A 14,335-nucleotide genomic window follows, 5' to 3' on the forward strand; every position below is an offset into this window, starting at 1 on the left:
TCAAACCTGGGCTGCACACATGCCAGGCGAGCGCACTACCGCTTGAGCCACATCCCCAGCCCAGGAGAGTACTTCTTAAAAAAAAAAAAAAAAAAAAAAAAAAAAAATATATATATATATATATATAGGCTGGAGATGTGGCTCAAGCGGTAGCGCGCTCGCCTGGCATGTGTGCAGCCCAGGTTCTGATCCTCAGCACCACGTACAAAAAACAAAGATGGGGGCTGGGGATGTGGCTCAAGCGGTAGCGCGCTCGCGGCCCGGGTTCGATCCTCAGCACCACATACAGACAAAGATGTTGTGTCCGCCAAATACTAAAAAAATAAATATTAAAATTCTCTCTCTCTCCCTTCTTTCTCACTCTCTCTCACTCTTTCTTTAAAAAAAAAAAAAAAAAAAAAAAGATGTTGTGTCCGCCGAAAAATAAATAAAAATATTTTTTAAAAAATGATTTTTTCTTCATGCTTCTCAAATTATGCTACGAGAACAGGCTGTTTTGTTTTGTTTTGTTTTGTTTTTTTCCCCCTCAAAAACTGGAAGTTGAACCCAGGAGCACTCTACCACTGAATTACATCACCAATCCTTTTTACAGGGTCTTACTGAATTGCCCAGGCTGGTCTCAAATTAGCCATCCTCCTGCTTGGCCTCCCAAGTCCTTAGGAATACAGGCGTGTGCCACAGCTCCTAGCTTTGTGTTTGTTTTTAATTTCTAATTCATCACAGAGTCTTTTATAAAATGCAATAAATAAAAAATGTTTTACTAGGGGGCTGAGGTTGTAGCACAGTGGTAGAGCACTTGCCTAGCACATGTGAGGCACTGGATTCTATCCTCAGACCACATAAAATTAAATAAAATAAAAGTATTGTATGTCCATCTATAACTAAAATATTTTTTTAAATGGTTTACTAGGAAAGTGAAATTTAAAAAGACATATGAAGCACAATTTTTGTTATTAGATTCAAAAGTCATGAAGTTACTACGGCTCATTGCCATCAATGACTTCTTTTTCTTTTCTTTTCTTTCTTTTTTTTTTTTTTTTTTTGATACCAGGGATTGAACCCAGAAGTGCCTTATCACTGAGCTACATCCCAGGCTTTTTTTTTTTTTTTTTTTTTTTTGAATCAGGGTCTCCTTAAGTTGCTAAGACTGGTCTTGAATTTGCGATCCTCCTTCTCAGCCTCCAGAGTCACTGGCATTACACATGTATACCATCATGCCCAGCATCACTGATATTTTTAAACACTCTCAATTCATTAGGGATCATATTGACATTAACCTTATGGACCACACTCTGAGTTACACTACTATAGTATATTCTTCCAGGCCCCATGCCTGCTCACTTCTGTCTTACCCTCACCCCTACCTAAGGAAAGCAGGATGTGGTACTAACTACCTGTTAATACTATTTCCCACCCTGACTCTAAACAAGTTCCCCTGGCAGTGGGACATCCCCCTTCAAGGTGGCAGTATACTTCTTGGACTCTAACTTGATAGTTCTGGGTCCCTGCAAAATTAATTATTCCCAAGTAACATAAATGTCAGTTTTCAGAGCCTCAAGGCCCAGCTTGAACTCTAGAAGCTGCCATTCCCACCTACCAACCTTTCATCGGAAGCAGGAGCCTAGACCGCACTGATCCATCTCCCCTGAGCTAACAGGGGCTTCATTCCATACTGGAACGTTTATTTTTAGTCTTGCTAAGGTTAGGATATAGTTTGAGTGTGTCCCCCAAAGGTTATGGACTGGAAGCTTGGGCCTCAGTTGTGGTGTTGAGGTGGTTCAACCTTAAGGACGTTGGGCTAGAGGTGGGACCTGGGGATGAGACTCAGTGCTAGAGTGATGGCCTAGCATGCAAGAGGCCCAAGTTCAATCTTCTGCACACACACACAAAAGATGGAGGAGCTAGTGGAAGTCGGTTATATCATTAGCAGTACCATTCTCAGAGGAATTCCTGAGGAACCCCAGTTAGCTCCTGTGAGAGTTGGTTGTTATAAAAAGAATAAGCCTGGCCCTGAATCCCCTTTGTTTCCTGTTTTTTTCTTCTCCTACTCCCACCATGATGCCATGTCAGCCCTCACCTTCAGAAGACCAAACTGATGAAGCTGCATAATCCTGGACTTTCAATCTCCAAAACTGTGAGCTAAAATAAACCTCTTTTCTTTGTACAATCTTAGTTCAGGTGATTTGTTACAGCACCAAAAAATGAACTAATACAACTCCTATAACCTGCTTCATTGAAATGGATTAAAAAAAATTTTTTGGTTTAATTCAGTATTTCTCAACTGGGAGAAATTTTATTCCCCAGAGGATATTTGGCCATGTCTGGAGATATTTCTGGTTGTCACAGCCTACCCCCCATGGATATACTACTGACATCTAGAGGGTAGAGATCAGGGATGCTGCTAAGCATCCTACAATGCACACACAGCACAGCCACTTACAACAAAGGATAATCCTGCTCAAAATATCAATAGTACCAAGATTAAGAAACTCTTTATCTTGCTTAGAGAGAAGTTCAGTCTTCAGGCTGTGAGCTTTAAAATATTCTTATGTAAAAATCAACGAACACAAGTGGTTATTTCATAGTTCTTCAATAAATTCCTACTTTCTCTCCTTCCCCCAACTCCTGTATGGGGAAGTGGTAGAGGCTGTGGTGGGAAAGGTTGCAGAGATAGATTGGGGTCAGGTGAGCATCACAGACGGGGTCACATAGCACAAAGAACACAGGCTTTGGTGTCAGCCAAAGTGTGCATCAATCAGTCCGGCAGATTCTGGCCTTGACTAATTCCTTAGCTATGTGCTTGTCCTGAGTGAAGGAGGACCACAACGTCTCCACTCCAGGTATTCAGCTACCACTATGACTTCATCCTGAGGCCCTAGGGAGTCTGGGGGGGGCGGGGAGTTAGGTGGGCAGGGGAGACTGAGTGGTCACTTTCACAGCTTGATGGGGAGAATACTTACTCTACCAGTGCCTGTGTTTAATTTCCCTCCAGGTAGGCCAGGAAGTCTTTCATGCTGTCTAGCCAGAATCTCTCCTTATATAGCCTTGCTCTCCTTTTGAGTAGTTCAGATGCTCAGCTAGTCTTTGCGGCCACACTGGTCTGACTGTGTAGCCCAGAAACAGATCAAAGTGGTAATTTGCATTTTGGCCCCCTTGCTGTGGGCATGTTTCCTCCTTTCTGCCTGGGGGTGGGGACTGAAGCTGTTAAAGGCTTCAGAAGTTTCCTAGCCAAAAGCAGAGTTGCCAGGCACCAAAAGACACCCCCAGTCAGGGCTTTTGTTTGGTAAGGCCTGGCTCCAGGAGAACTGGGTTACTCCAGATCTCAGGGTTCCCAGCTCAGGAGGGGCAGAAGTAAGCCCATCAGAGAAGGTCTGACAAATTCTCTGAAGCCTGGATAAACCAACACAGGTCTAGCTGTCTGCTGCTGCTTTTTCTTTCCTTGAGTAATAGAGACTTTGCATGGCTCCTTTTCAGATCTCCCAGGACCTCTGATAGGCCTGCAGCATTGCTGTTTGTGGGAGAGATGGGGCTGTGAGCACTAACTGTGGTTACCTTGTAAGTCAGAGCAAAAGACTGGCCATGCCAAGCAGATCCAGGAGAACACAGTTGACTGAGGATCAGAGTCCTCCTCTAAGTGGTCAAGGCTGGGTAAACCCCCCGAAATTATATGCAGGGTTCAGAGGAGCAGGACATTATTTTAAAATTTATAAATTTATAATAAAAGTACATTCAAAAGTAATAACACTCAGCCATGCACAGTGACACACGTCTGTAATCCCAGCGATTTGGGAGGCTGAGGCAGGAGGATCTCAAGTTCAAAGTCAACCTCAGCAACTTCGTGTGGCCCTAAATAAAAAAAATACAAAAAAAGGCTGTGGATATGGCTCAGTGATTGAGTGCCCCTGGCTTTAATCCCCGATACCAAAAAAAAAAAAAAAAGTAATAACACTCAAAGTGCCTCACCTGCTAGTTATTTTACTATTATCTGTGTTCTTGAGGTTGTTCACATCTGGATGGTGGAAATGCTGTTTGCAATTTGCCATAGTGGGAGTATTCACTCCATGGGAAATCTGCAAATGCTACAAATCACATTGCTCCCTAATGAACCCAGACAGAAAAATTGTCGGTAAACATCTACCAGAGGTTTCCAAAATATGGCTGTGATTGAATTTCCCATCAGCCAACCTGGCAGGGATTTTGAAGCAAATCATTCAATTCAAGAAATAACTACATGGAACACTCTTACATATTTATGGAATAAAATACACACATGCTTCAGGGTTGTCCACACATACTTGAGGGCTTGTCTCTCTCTCCTTCCCCTCAAAGCTCCCGCTCATACATCCCCAAATATATCTGTGATGCTTTCTGGGTAGTATAGGAACAGAAGCCCACGAGGGCAGGGAACTCATTCTCTGCTCAAGCCCTGACTTCAGCAGCCCCTGAGATCCTTTTTCAGTCTTGGCAGCTCTCCAAATTTGGGTTTGGTTTCCCTGTTAGGGCAGTGGAAGCCATCCTAGGTGGAGGGCTGATGGGAGAACTGATCAGACACCAGAGGTTCTCTCTTGTCAAGAATATGAATGTGGGCTGGGGCTGGGGCTCAGTTGCAGAGCACTTGCCTTGCACATGTGAGGCACTAGGTTCCATCCTCAGCATCACATAAAAATAAATAAATAAACAAAATAAAGACATTGTGTCCATGTATAACTAAAAAAATTTGAAAAAAAAAGAAACAATATGAATCTGCTGGACATGGTGATTGATGCACACCTATAATCCCAGGGGCTTGGGAGGCTGAGGCAGGAGGATCAAAGCCAGTCTCAGCAAAAGCGAAGTGCTGGGGCTGGGGATGTGGCTCAAGCGGTAGCGCACTCGCCTGGCATGCGTGCGGCCTGGGTTAGATCCTCAGCACCACATACCAACAAAGATGTTGTGTCCGCACAAAACTTAAATAAATATTAAAGTTAAAAAAAAAAAAAAGCGAAGTACTAAGCAACTCAGTGAGACCCTGTCTTTAATATATATGGGCTGGGGATGTGGCTCAGAGGTGGAGTGCCCCTGAATTGAATCCCTGGTACAAAAAAAAAAAAAAAGAATATGAATCTATCTGGAGGACAGGGGAGGTTTAAATCAGGGGCAATTCCTCCCAGGGAATATCTGGAAATGTCTGGAGACAATTTTGGTGTCACAGTAGCAGGGGGTGGAAGGGCACACCATGTGCATCTGGTGGGTAGAAGCCAAGGATGCTGCTAAATATATACACAACGCACAGCACAGCTCCTCCACATCTGGAAATTATCCTGCCCAATATGTCACTAGTGTGGAGCTGAGAAACCCTGGGACAGGAGAAACTCAGATATGGCAAAAGGTTGTTTCCTTTGTACTTAGTGACCTCTTCCTCCCCAGCGACCCCCAGATCTCCTCAGGGGCCTTCAAACCCTTGTCTCTGGCTCTGCTTCTTTGGAGCTTTCTGTTTACCTCTCTGTTTATCTTGTGGTCTCTGCTTCTCACTCTGAGTCCTGAGGACATCTGCTCTGGCAGGATCCTCCTGTTCTGAGACAAGCCTTTGACCTGCATACTCCTCACCCACACTAATCGCTTCAGCTACCTCAGCCTGGGAGTAGGGCCAGAAGGCAGGCAGAGTGGGTAGCTGCAAAGACAGGGTCCTACTAGGTCTCCACTTTCCCTGACCCACCTTGTCTTGGCTTCCTAGTCCTCTTGTCTGCCTCGGAGAGGGCGGGAGCTCCAGCCATTCTCCTTCTCTTGCTCCAGGACCTGAAACCAAATTGGCTCGCCCAAGTGGCCTTGCCTTCCCCAGAGACTCCTCCCTCCCTGCCCATCCCTGGCTCCTTAAATTTCTCCTCTGTGCCAGTCCAACAGCTGTTACCAAACAACTGGGGGCTGGGCAGTTGCTTACTCCTGGCCACACTGTGGGCAGCAGATGACACCAGGCTTATGACTGTAGCTGAGCCTAGTACTCACTGCCTGGACACCAGGACCTCTGGCCTCTGTCCTGGTCCTGGTTGTCAGGATCCAGAGTACAGTGCCCAGAGCCCGGACCTGGTTTCAAGTGTTGAAACTTATCACTCCGTGTCCAGATTAATTATCAGGTGATAACTAATTATTAATTATCACCAGGGCCCAGTCCTCAGAGCTGCCTACCCTGTCTTTCCCAACTACCTTACCTGGCAGCCCCAAGGGGCTCAGGCAGCTGTGTGCCAGACCTGTGGGGTCTGTGGGCAAACACTATGCAAGGCCAGGGAGCAGTCTGCAAAAAAGATTGGTGGCTGGTCTCGGGTTGTGGCTCAGCAGTAGAGCTCTCTCCTAGAGTGTGCAAGGCCCTGGGTTCGATCCTCAGCACCACATAACAATAAATTAATAAAGGTATTGTGTCCAACTACAACTAAAAAATAAATATTAAAAAAAAAAAGACTGGTGGAAAATTTTTTTTTGGGGGGGGTACCCAGGATTGAACTCAGGGGCACTCAACCACTGAGCCACATCCCCAGCCCTATTTTGTAGTTTATTTTTAGAGAAAGGGTCTCACTGAATTGCTTAGCATCTTGCTCTGCTGAGGCTGGCTTTGAACTTGTGATCCTCCTATCTCAGCCTCCTGAGCTGCTGGGATTATAAGTATGGGCCATCGTGCCACAACTGGTGGCAATTTTTAAAAACAACCTGGAGGGTTGAGTGTGGCGGCAAACGCCTGTTATCCCAGCAGCTCCAGAGACTGGGACAGGAGGATTTCCAAGTTTAAAGCCAGTCTCAGAAATTTAGCAAGTCCCTAAGCAACTCAGAAAGACCCTGTCTCTAAATAAAATATAAAAATAGGCTGGGTATGTGACTCAGTGGTTAAGCTCCCCTGGGTCCAACCTCTGTTACCAAGAAAATAAATAAATAAATAAATAAAACAATCTGGAGAGACTTTTTTGTTTGTTTGTTTGTGTGTGTGTGTGTGTGTGTGTGTGCCAGGGATCTATGCCAGGACACAGCTCTGCTACTAAACTACACCCCTAGTCCCCTGAGGAATTTAAGGCTAAAAACTGGCGAAGAGGGCTGGTGCTATAGCTCAGCGGCAGAGTGCTTGCCTAGCAAGTGTGAGGCACTGGGTTTGATCCTCAGCACCATATAAAAATAAATAAATAAAATAAAAGTATTGTGTCCAACTACAACTAAAAAAAAAAAAGTCAAAACCAGGAAAAAAAAAACTTAATAACAAAATCCATTGACAACCAAAAAATATATATATATATATTTTTTTGTTTGTGATGCTGGGGATTGAACCCAGGGCCTTGAGCATTTGAGGCAAGCACTCTACCAACTGAGCTATATCCCCAGACCTAAAAAAATATATATATTTATTTATTTATTTCAGAATTTTAAAAAATATTTATTTATTTTTTTTTAAGTTTTCAGCAGACACAACATCTTTGTTTGCATGTGGTTTTGAGAATCGAAAAATATTTTTAAAAAATAAAAATGAGGGCTGGGGATGTGGCTCAAGCAGTAGCACGCTCGCTTGGCATGCGTGCGGCCCGGGTTCGATCCTCAGCACCACATACAAACAAAGATGTTGTGTCCGCCGAAAACTAAAAAATAAATATTGAAAAATTCTCTCTCTCTCTCTCAAAAAAAAAAAAAAATAAATAAATAAATAAAAAAATGAAAATGAAAAGGAAGGGATGTAGCTCAATGGTAAAGCAGCCCTGAGTTCAATTTCTAGTACCCCCCCAAAATATAGAAGCATGCAAATGAAATATCTCTTCCACCCTATCTCTTAGCTGCCCAGTTCACATCCTTAGTTCTCAGTGTTTCTTCCCACATACATTTTACTTTTTGCAGTGCCAAAAATTTAACCCAGAGTCATTTTCTTACTGTAGCTTCATAGACACTTTCCTGCCTCTGGTCTTGACCACCTGCCTCCACATCATGGCTGCCTAATCTCTCATCTGTTACTTCTCCATCTGGAGAAGTTTTCTGTGGGCTGAAGAGGGAACCAGCTCTCTAGCTTATGAGGACACAAGATACTTGGTGCAGGATTCCTGCCTGGCTTCTAGGACACATGGCAGCATCCCTGCCTGACTCACCATGCACTGCTGAAACACTCCCGGCCTATTGTCTCCCTGACTCTCCCAACTGTTCTGGCTTCCGTGGTCTTGCTCACTTCGCTCTCTGTCCATCATTTGACACACACAGCATTTACTATGAGCCAGGCCCTGGGCTAGGAAGGACAGTGCCCAGCAAGACTGAAGCATTTCTGCTCTTAGGACTCATGTTCTGGCAGAGGAGCACTTAATAGGCGAAGAATCATTTCGAAGTGTTTGTTGTTGGGGTACATTCAGAACACCAGGGGCAGAAGGGCCTCCTGGAAGAAGTAATAGTAAACTGAATAGTCACTAGTCAACTGCAGGTGGGCAGGCAAGGGAGAAAGTCCCAGGCACAGGCACAACGTGGGCAAAGGCCCTAATACTTGGAGAGCAATCTCCAGTCCAGGGTGAAGAAAACACAGAGAAGGGCAGAGTATGAGAGGTGAGGAGGCTTCAGGAAGCTGCTCTCCAGACTGAGCCTTTTATTCTGAGAAAGGCTGCAAGGAAATTAAGCAGCACGCCTCCTGGGCAGACTGTGGCTTTGCTACAGCAACTGAATTGGAAGATACCTTGCCACTCCTTATGAGATGGCAGAAATCATGGTAGCCTGGATTAGGGTTCAGGCACTGGGGATAGAGTCAAAGACAAGGTGAGGCAGAAGTGAGGGTGATTTCCCCAGGTTTGGATTGGGGGGCTGGTGGCTTCTGGTGATGTTTTCTGAAGGGAATCTGAATTCAGATTCAAATTTGCTGAGTTGGGGGTACCTGCAAGACATCTGAGCTAAGACATCCAGCAGACCCCTGGGTATCAGCTATCAACCTCGGGAAAGTCATCTGGCCCGGACACTTTTATTGGGGAGCCATTGTCACAGAGATGACAATGGAAGGGCTGTGGAGCCCTTATTGAGCATTTACAAAGCATGGACACTTTCCTAGGTTCCTGCATACAGTAACTTACTGATGCCTCCCAATGACCCTGTGAGGTGTATGCCTTTGCTCTTGCGCCTTTATATATGAAGAAACAAAAAGTTCCATACTGTAATCAAGTATCACCCAGTGCCCAGGCCCAGGCTCTACCCCAGCAGCCCAGCTCCAAGATCCACACTTTATTTATTATTATTATTATTTTTAATGGTACTGGGGATTGAACCCAGGACATTGCACATGCTAGGCAATCTCTCTACCACTGAGCTACAACCCCAGTCCAGATTCCATGTGCTTATCCACACCACACAGTGTCACCAAGGAAGTTAAGCCCAGGAACAGGTGAGAGCAACTCCAGAACCATGAGAAGATCAGATAGCCAACACCAGCAGCCAAGGTCACCAGTTGGTGGTCCAGGGGCAGAATCCTGCTATTGGACAAGTTTTCTCTGAACTGCTTAGTTGTGGTTCTTTATTTGTTTATTTGGTACTGGGGATTGAACCCAAGAGCATTTATCGACTGAACCACATCCCCAGCCCTTTTTTGTATTATTTTTTATTTTGAAATAGGGTCTCATTAAATTGCTCAGGACCTCACTAAGTTGCTGAGTCTGGCTTTGAACCTGTGATCCTAGCATGTGTGAGGCACTAGGTTCGATCCTCAGCACAACGTAAAAAATAAAATAAAGGTATTGTGTCCACCTACAACTAAAAAATAAGAATTTAAAAAAACACAATAAGGGGCTAGGGATGTGGCTCAAGTGGTAGCGTGCTCGCCTGGCATGCATGTGGCCCGGGTTTGATCCTCAGCACCACATACAAACAAAGATGTTGTGTCTGCCGAAAACTAAATAATAAATATTTTAAAAAATTAAAAAATAAAAAAAAAAATAAGATATGTCTTAATGCCCATTAGAATGCCTATAGTTATTTTAAAAAAGTGGTTTCAAGGATATGGATAAATTGGAACACTTGTGCATTGCTGGTGGGAAGGTAAAATGGCAGAGCTGCTATGGAAAACAGTATGGCAGTTCCTCAATAAATTAAAAATAGAATTACCATATGATCCAGTAATTCCACTTTTGGATGAATGCTCAAAAGAATTGAAAATAAGGACTTGAACAGATATTTGCACACCCATGGTCACAGTGGCATTATTCACTGTCATCCAAAATGAAAACAGTCCAAAGTTCATCAATAGAGGGATGAATCAGCAAAATGTGGTTTCTATACATATACCTTAAACAGGAAGGGAATCTTGACACATGCTACAACATGGATTAACTTGGAGAAAGTACACTACATGAAATAAGCCAGTCACAAAAGGACAAATACTATATGATTGCACTTGTATGATATACCAAATTAGTAGTCAAATTTATAGATACAAAAAAATAGAATGATAGGTAACAGGGGCCAGAAGGAGGAAGAAAGGAAGAGTCATTTTTTAATGGGGACAGAGTTTTAGTAAGAGAAGATGGAAAAATTATGGAAAGTAGTAATGATGCACAACAGTGTGAACATACTTAATACCAAGGAACAGTAAACTTAAAATGATAACAATTGTAAAGTTTAGGTTATGTATATAGTTTTACTTTTCTTTCTTTTAAAATATATATGTACTGGGGATCCAACCCAGAGCCCTAGAGAAGCATTTTACCATTGAAATACACTTCCAGCCATTTGTGTATATTCTATCACCAGAATAGCAATTGAAAAAAAAATTAAAGCCAGCTGTGGTGGTTCCCGCCTGAATCCCAGTGATTGAGTGGGCTGAGGCAGGAGGATTGCAGTTTAAAGCTAGGCTCAGCAACTTAGTGAGACCCTGTCTCAAAATAAAAAGGACTAAGGATAGAGCACCTCTGGGTTTAATCCCCAATATAAATAAACAGAAAAAAAAAAACTCAACAGTAACTAGAGTCACTATTTAGAACTCAAATGCATAAAATATTTCTTTCAGGAAGAAGTGTTTTTAAATTGAGGCAAACATAAAGCAATTAATCCAAGCAAACTGACCTTTTTTTTTCAAAAATTTTTTTAGTTGTTGATAGATCTTTATTTTACTTATTTATACATGGTTCTATATAAATACCAGTACCTCACACATGCCAGGCAAGTGCACTACTGCTGAGCCCAGCCTCAGCCCCACAAACTGACTTTTAGTTGTTTTTATTTGGGTTCTTAAATTCTACAGATGATGTACTTTTTTTTTGCATACCTGGGGCAGAGGTTGCCCATTCCCCTACCCATGGGAGGCCACTTCCAGCAATACTGGAGATCCAATTACACTTGGCAACTGTGGACCGGAACTCAGTGATGCAGACTCCTCCTTGGAAGCTATTCAAGTTCTCAACCCTTAATCCAAAGAACCTTCTCAGGTATTACCTCCTATAGAAAACCTCTCCTGACATATCCTCTCTCCCTTGACTCTGGATCAAATATTTCTCCTTTATATTGGTAGAGCACCCTGTGCCTACTTCTGTCATTGACCTCCCACATTCTATTACAATTATATGTCTCCTTCCACTTCTGAAAGCCAGGACCTGGTCTAACTGATTAATTAGTACTCAATGTTCTGGCCATATCAGAAACACACACACACACACACACACACACACACACATACAGAGTTGTTCCAAAGTGAAGTGGTTTGGCGAATTAGATGGTGATACAAAAGAGGTGTTGTTGAGCTGCCCCTCAGGGTAGGAAGAGGCCTTGCAAACAACAACAAGACTTTTATTCTTTTTTTCCCTATGTTTCAGTTCAAGGAATGTCTCACCCCTATCACAAGCCCTAATTTCCGGGTGAGGAAACTGAAGCTCACAGAGGTCAGAGGAACTGTCTACAGCTCTAGGACAAGGCACTGGCCAAACCAGAAGGACAGGAGGCATTTCCTGACCTCTAGGTCAGGGCCCAGGCCGCCAGCCCTGTGTCTGGTCCACCGCGCTCTCCGCAGCTCCCTCCTCTTCATCTTGACGATGCGCCTATTTAACCACTAGGTGGAGCCAGATGCCCGCTCAAGGGGAGGCTGGGCACACTTTAGGGGTTGCCGCGAAAGTTCCTTTGAGAGGGCCCCACTGGGCCTGGAGGGCCACAGGCCCCCGGAACTGGGGAGGCCTGGTACAGAAAGGGTGCGTGTGTGTTGGGGGTGGTTAGAAAGCCGGAGTTCAGGAACACTGGCGGCAGGGATGGAGGGAGGAGCCGCTCCAGGGTGTTTTTCTGGCTCCTTCCAGCGCTGCCTCGTCTGGCCGTGTTGGGGGAAAGGGCAGGGCTGGGGGAAGGGAGGCTCTCCCGAGCGGCGGCCGGGCCTCCACCTCCCTTCTCAGACTCAGTCAGGGCCCAGAGCAGACCGTACCGTCCTAGTCACAGGCAAGGAAACCAGGAAATCAGACCCGGAGACCAGCTTCCCTGCAGCCTGCGCCCGTTCCTCCAAAGGCAGCCGTGCCTCAGGACTTCCCGGAATCCCATTCTCCAAATCCTAGCCCTTCAGATAGAAGCTCTAGCATTGCCTTTTTCAGAGACAGCCTGGTTCACCTCCTGACTAGGTCAGATCTCTTATTATTTGCTTTCCTAACACCGCATACTTTTTCAGTATTCTCAGTTTGTCATAGTTGTAATTCTATATTTGTTTCTGTTTTGTTTTGATGCTAGGCAAATACCCTATACACTGCCTGTCCTGTTCTATTTACATTTTTGTATTGGAGATTGAACCCAGGAATGGTGTACCATAGACTTACATCCCTAGTCGTCTTTTTCTGTTTTTGATATACGGTTTTACTAAATTGCCGAGGCTGGCCTCCAATTTGCGATTCTCCTGCCCCAGCCTCCTGAGTTGCTGGGATTACAGGTACCTACTACCACTCCTGGATCTGTACCTTTTCTGTTGTGTGTATGATGCTGGAGATTGAACCCGGGGCCTTATACATGCTAGGCAAACACTCTACCAACTGAGCTATATCCCTAGCCCAGATCTGGATCTTTTTAAAAACATTATTTAATACTAGAGTTCCATGAGGGTAAAGGCCATGTCAAGTTTTGCTCACCTAAAAAAATTTCCAAGGGCTGGGGTGGTGGCTCAGTGGTGGAGCACTTGTCTAGCATGCATGAGGCACTGGGTTGATTCTCAGCACCACATATAAATAAATAAATGATCAATTGACCAAAAAAAAAAAAAAAAATGTTAAAAAAAATAAAAACAATTTCCAGAGCTGGGGATGTAGTTCAGTGGTAAAGCACTTGCCTAGCATGCACAAGGTCCTGGGTTCCATTCTCAGCAACACACACACACACACACACACACACACACACAAATGATAATAATAAAATAGAATTCCAGCAGTGCAAGGCCCTCCTGAGTTCAATTTCCAGTACCACACACACACACAAAATAAATAAATTCAAAAAATCTCTAGTACCTTCATACCTGGCATAGAAGGTACTGAATAAATGTTTCTTGAATGACTAAGTAAATCTGTTAACACACTTCTCTCTATCTCGTCTCCAAGGCTAGGCCTCTATCAATTCTTATCTGGAAATCAGCAATCACTTCTTGCCTTCCAATTTTCAATCAAGTCTCTACCCATGAGTTTCCCACTCAGAAGGCACAGTGGTCTAGTGGAATTGCCAATCTGATCATGTTACCCTACCCCTTTAATAACCTTCAGAGGCTTCCCAGGGCCCCGGGAATAAAACCCAAGCTTCTGACTATGGCCTTACAAGGCCTGGCAGGATCTGGCTCACCTCATGCCAAGCTCCACCTCCAGGGACCTTTTTATTTATTTATTTGTACTGCTGGGGATCACATGCTGGGTGAGCTCTGCCATTGAGCTACATCCCCAGCCCTTAGTGGATTTTCTTTTTCTTTTTTTTTTTTTTTAATATTTTTTTAGATGTTGATGAACCTTTATTTTATTCATTTATTTATTTATATGCAGTGCTGAGAATCGGACCCAGTGTCTCACACATGCTAGGTAAGCGCTCTGCCACTGAGCCACAACCCAGCCCCCTGAATGGACCTTTCTTAATTCAACAAATATTGAGTAACCTGTTCTACAGGCACTCAGGACTCTGGTAAGCAAAAAGAGACCCCTTCAGATTTGCTCACAGTCCTGTGGATATTCAAACAGCCCTTTCCCACACAGCCTCCTTCCTTGCCTAGAAAGTGCTTCTTCTTCTTTCTCTACTTTCCTGACATTGTCCAGTCAACATTTGCTCACCCCTAGGCTTCAGCCCAAACCCCATTTATTCAGAGATACCTTATGCTACCCTGAGCTTGGGTCCAACCCCTGCTCTATTCGCTTTTTGCTCCACGTTGATAGTCTTAGTT

General features: G+C 44.1%; 1 long non-coding RNA gene across 1 annotated transcript; it reads right to left on the reverse strand.

Annotated features, from left to right (window-relative positions):
• Positions 1-3,688: 3,688 nt before the first annotated feature.
• Positions 3,689-5,798, reverse strand: LOC143404772 (uncharacterized). Its single transcript, XR_013091931.1, has 3 exons — positions 5,696-5,798; positions 3,964-4,079; positions 3,689-3,846 (listed from the first exon to the last, which is right to left on the reverse strand). It is a non-coding gene; the product is annotated as an uncharacterized LOC143404772 (long non-coding RNA).
• Between the last annotated feature and the right edge of the window lie 8,537 nt (positions 5,799-14,335).

This window comes from Callospermophilus lateralis, chromosome 7 (assembly GCF_048772815.1).
Source record: "Callospermophilus lateralis isolate mCalLat2 chromosome 7, mCalLat2.hap1, whole genome shotgun sequence".
Classification (NCBI taxonomy): Eukaryota; Metazoa; Chordata; class Mammalia; order Rodentia; family Sciuridae; genus Callospermophilus; species Callospermophilus lateralis.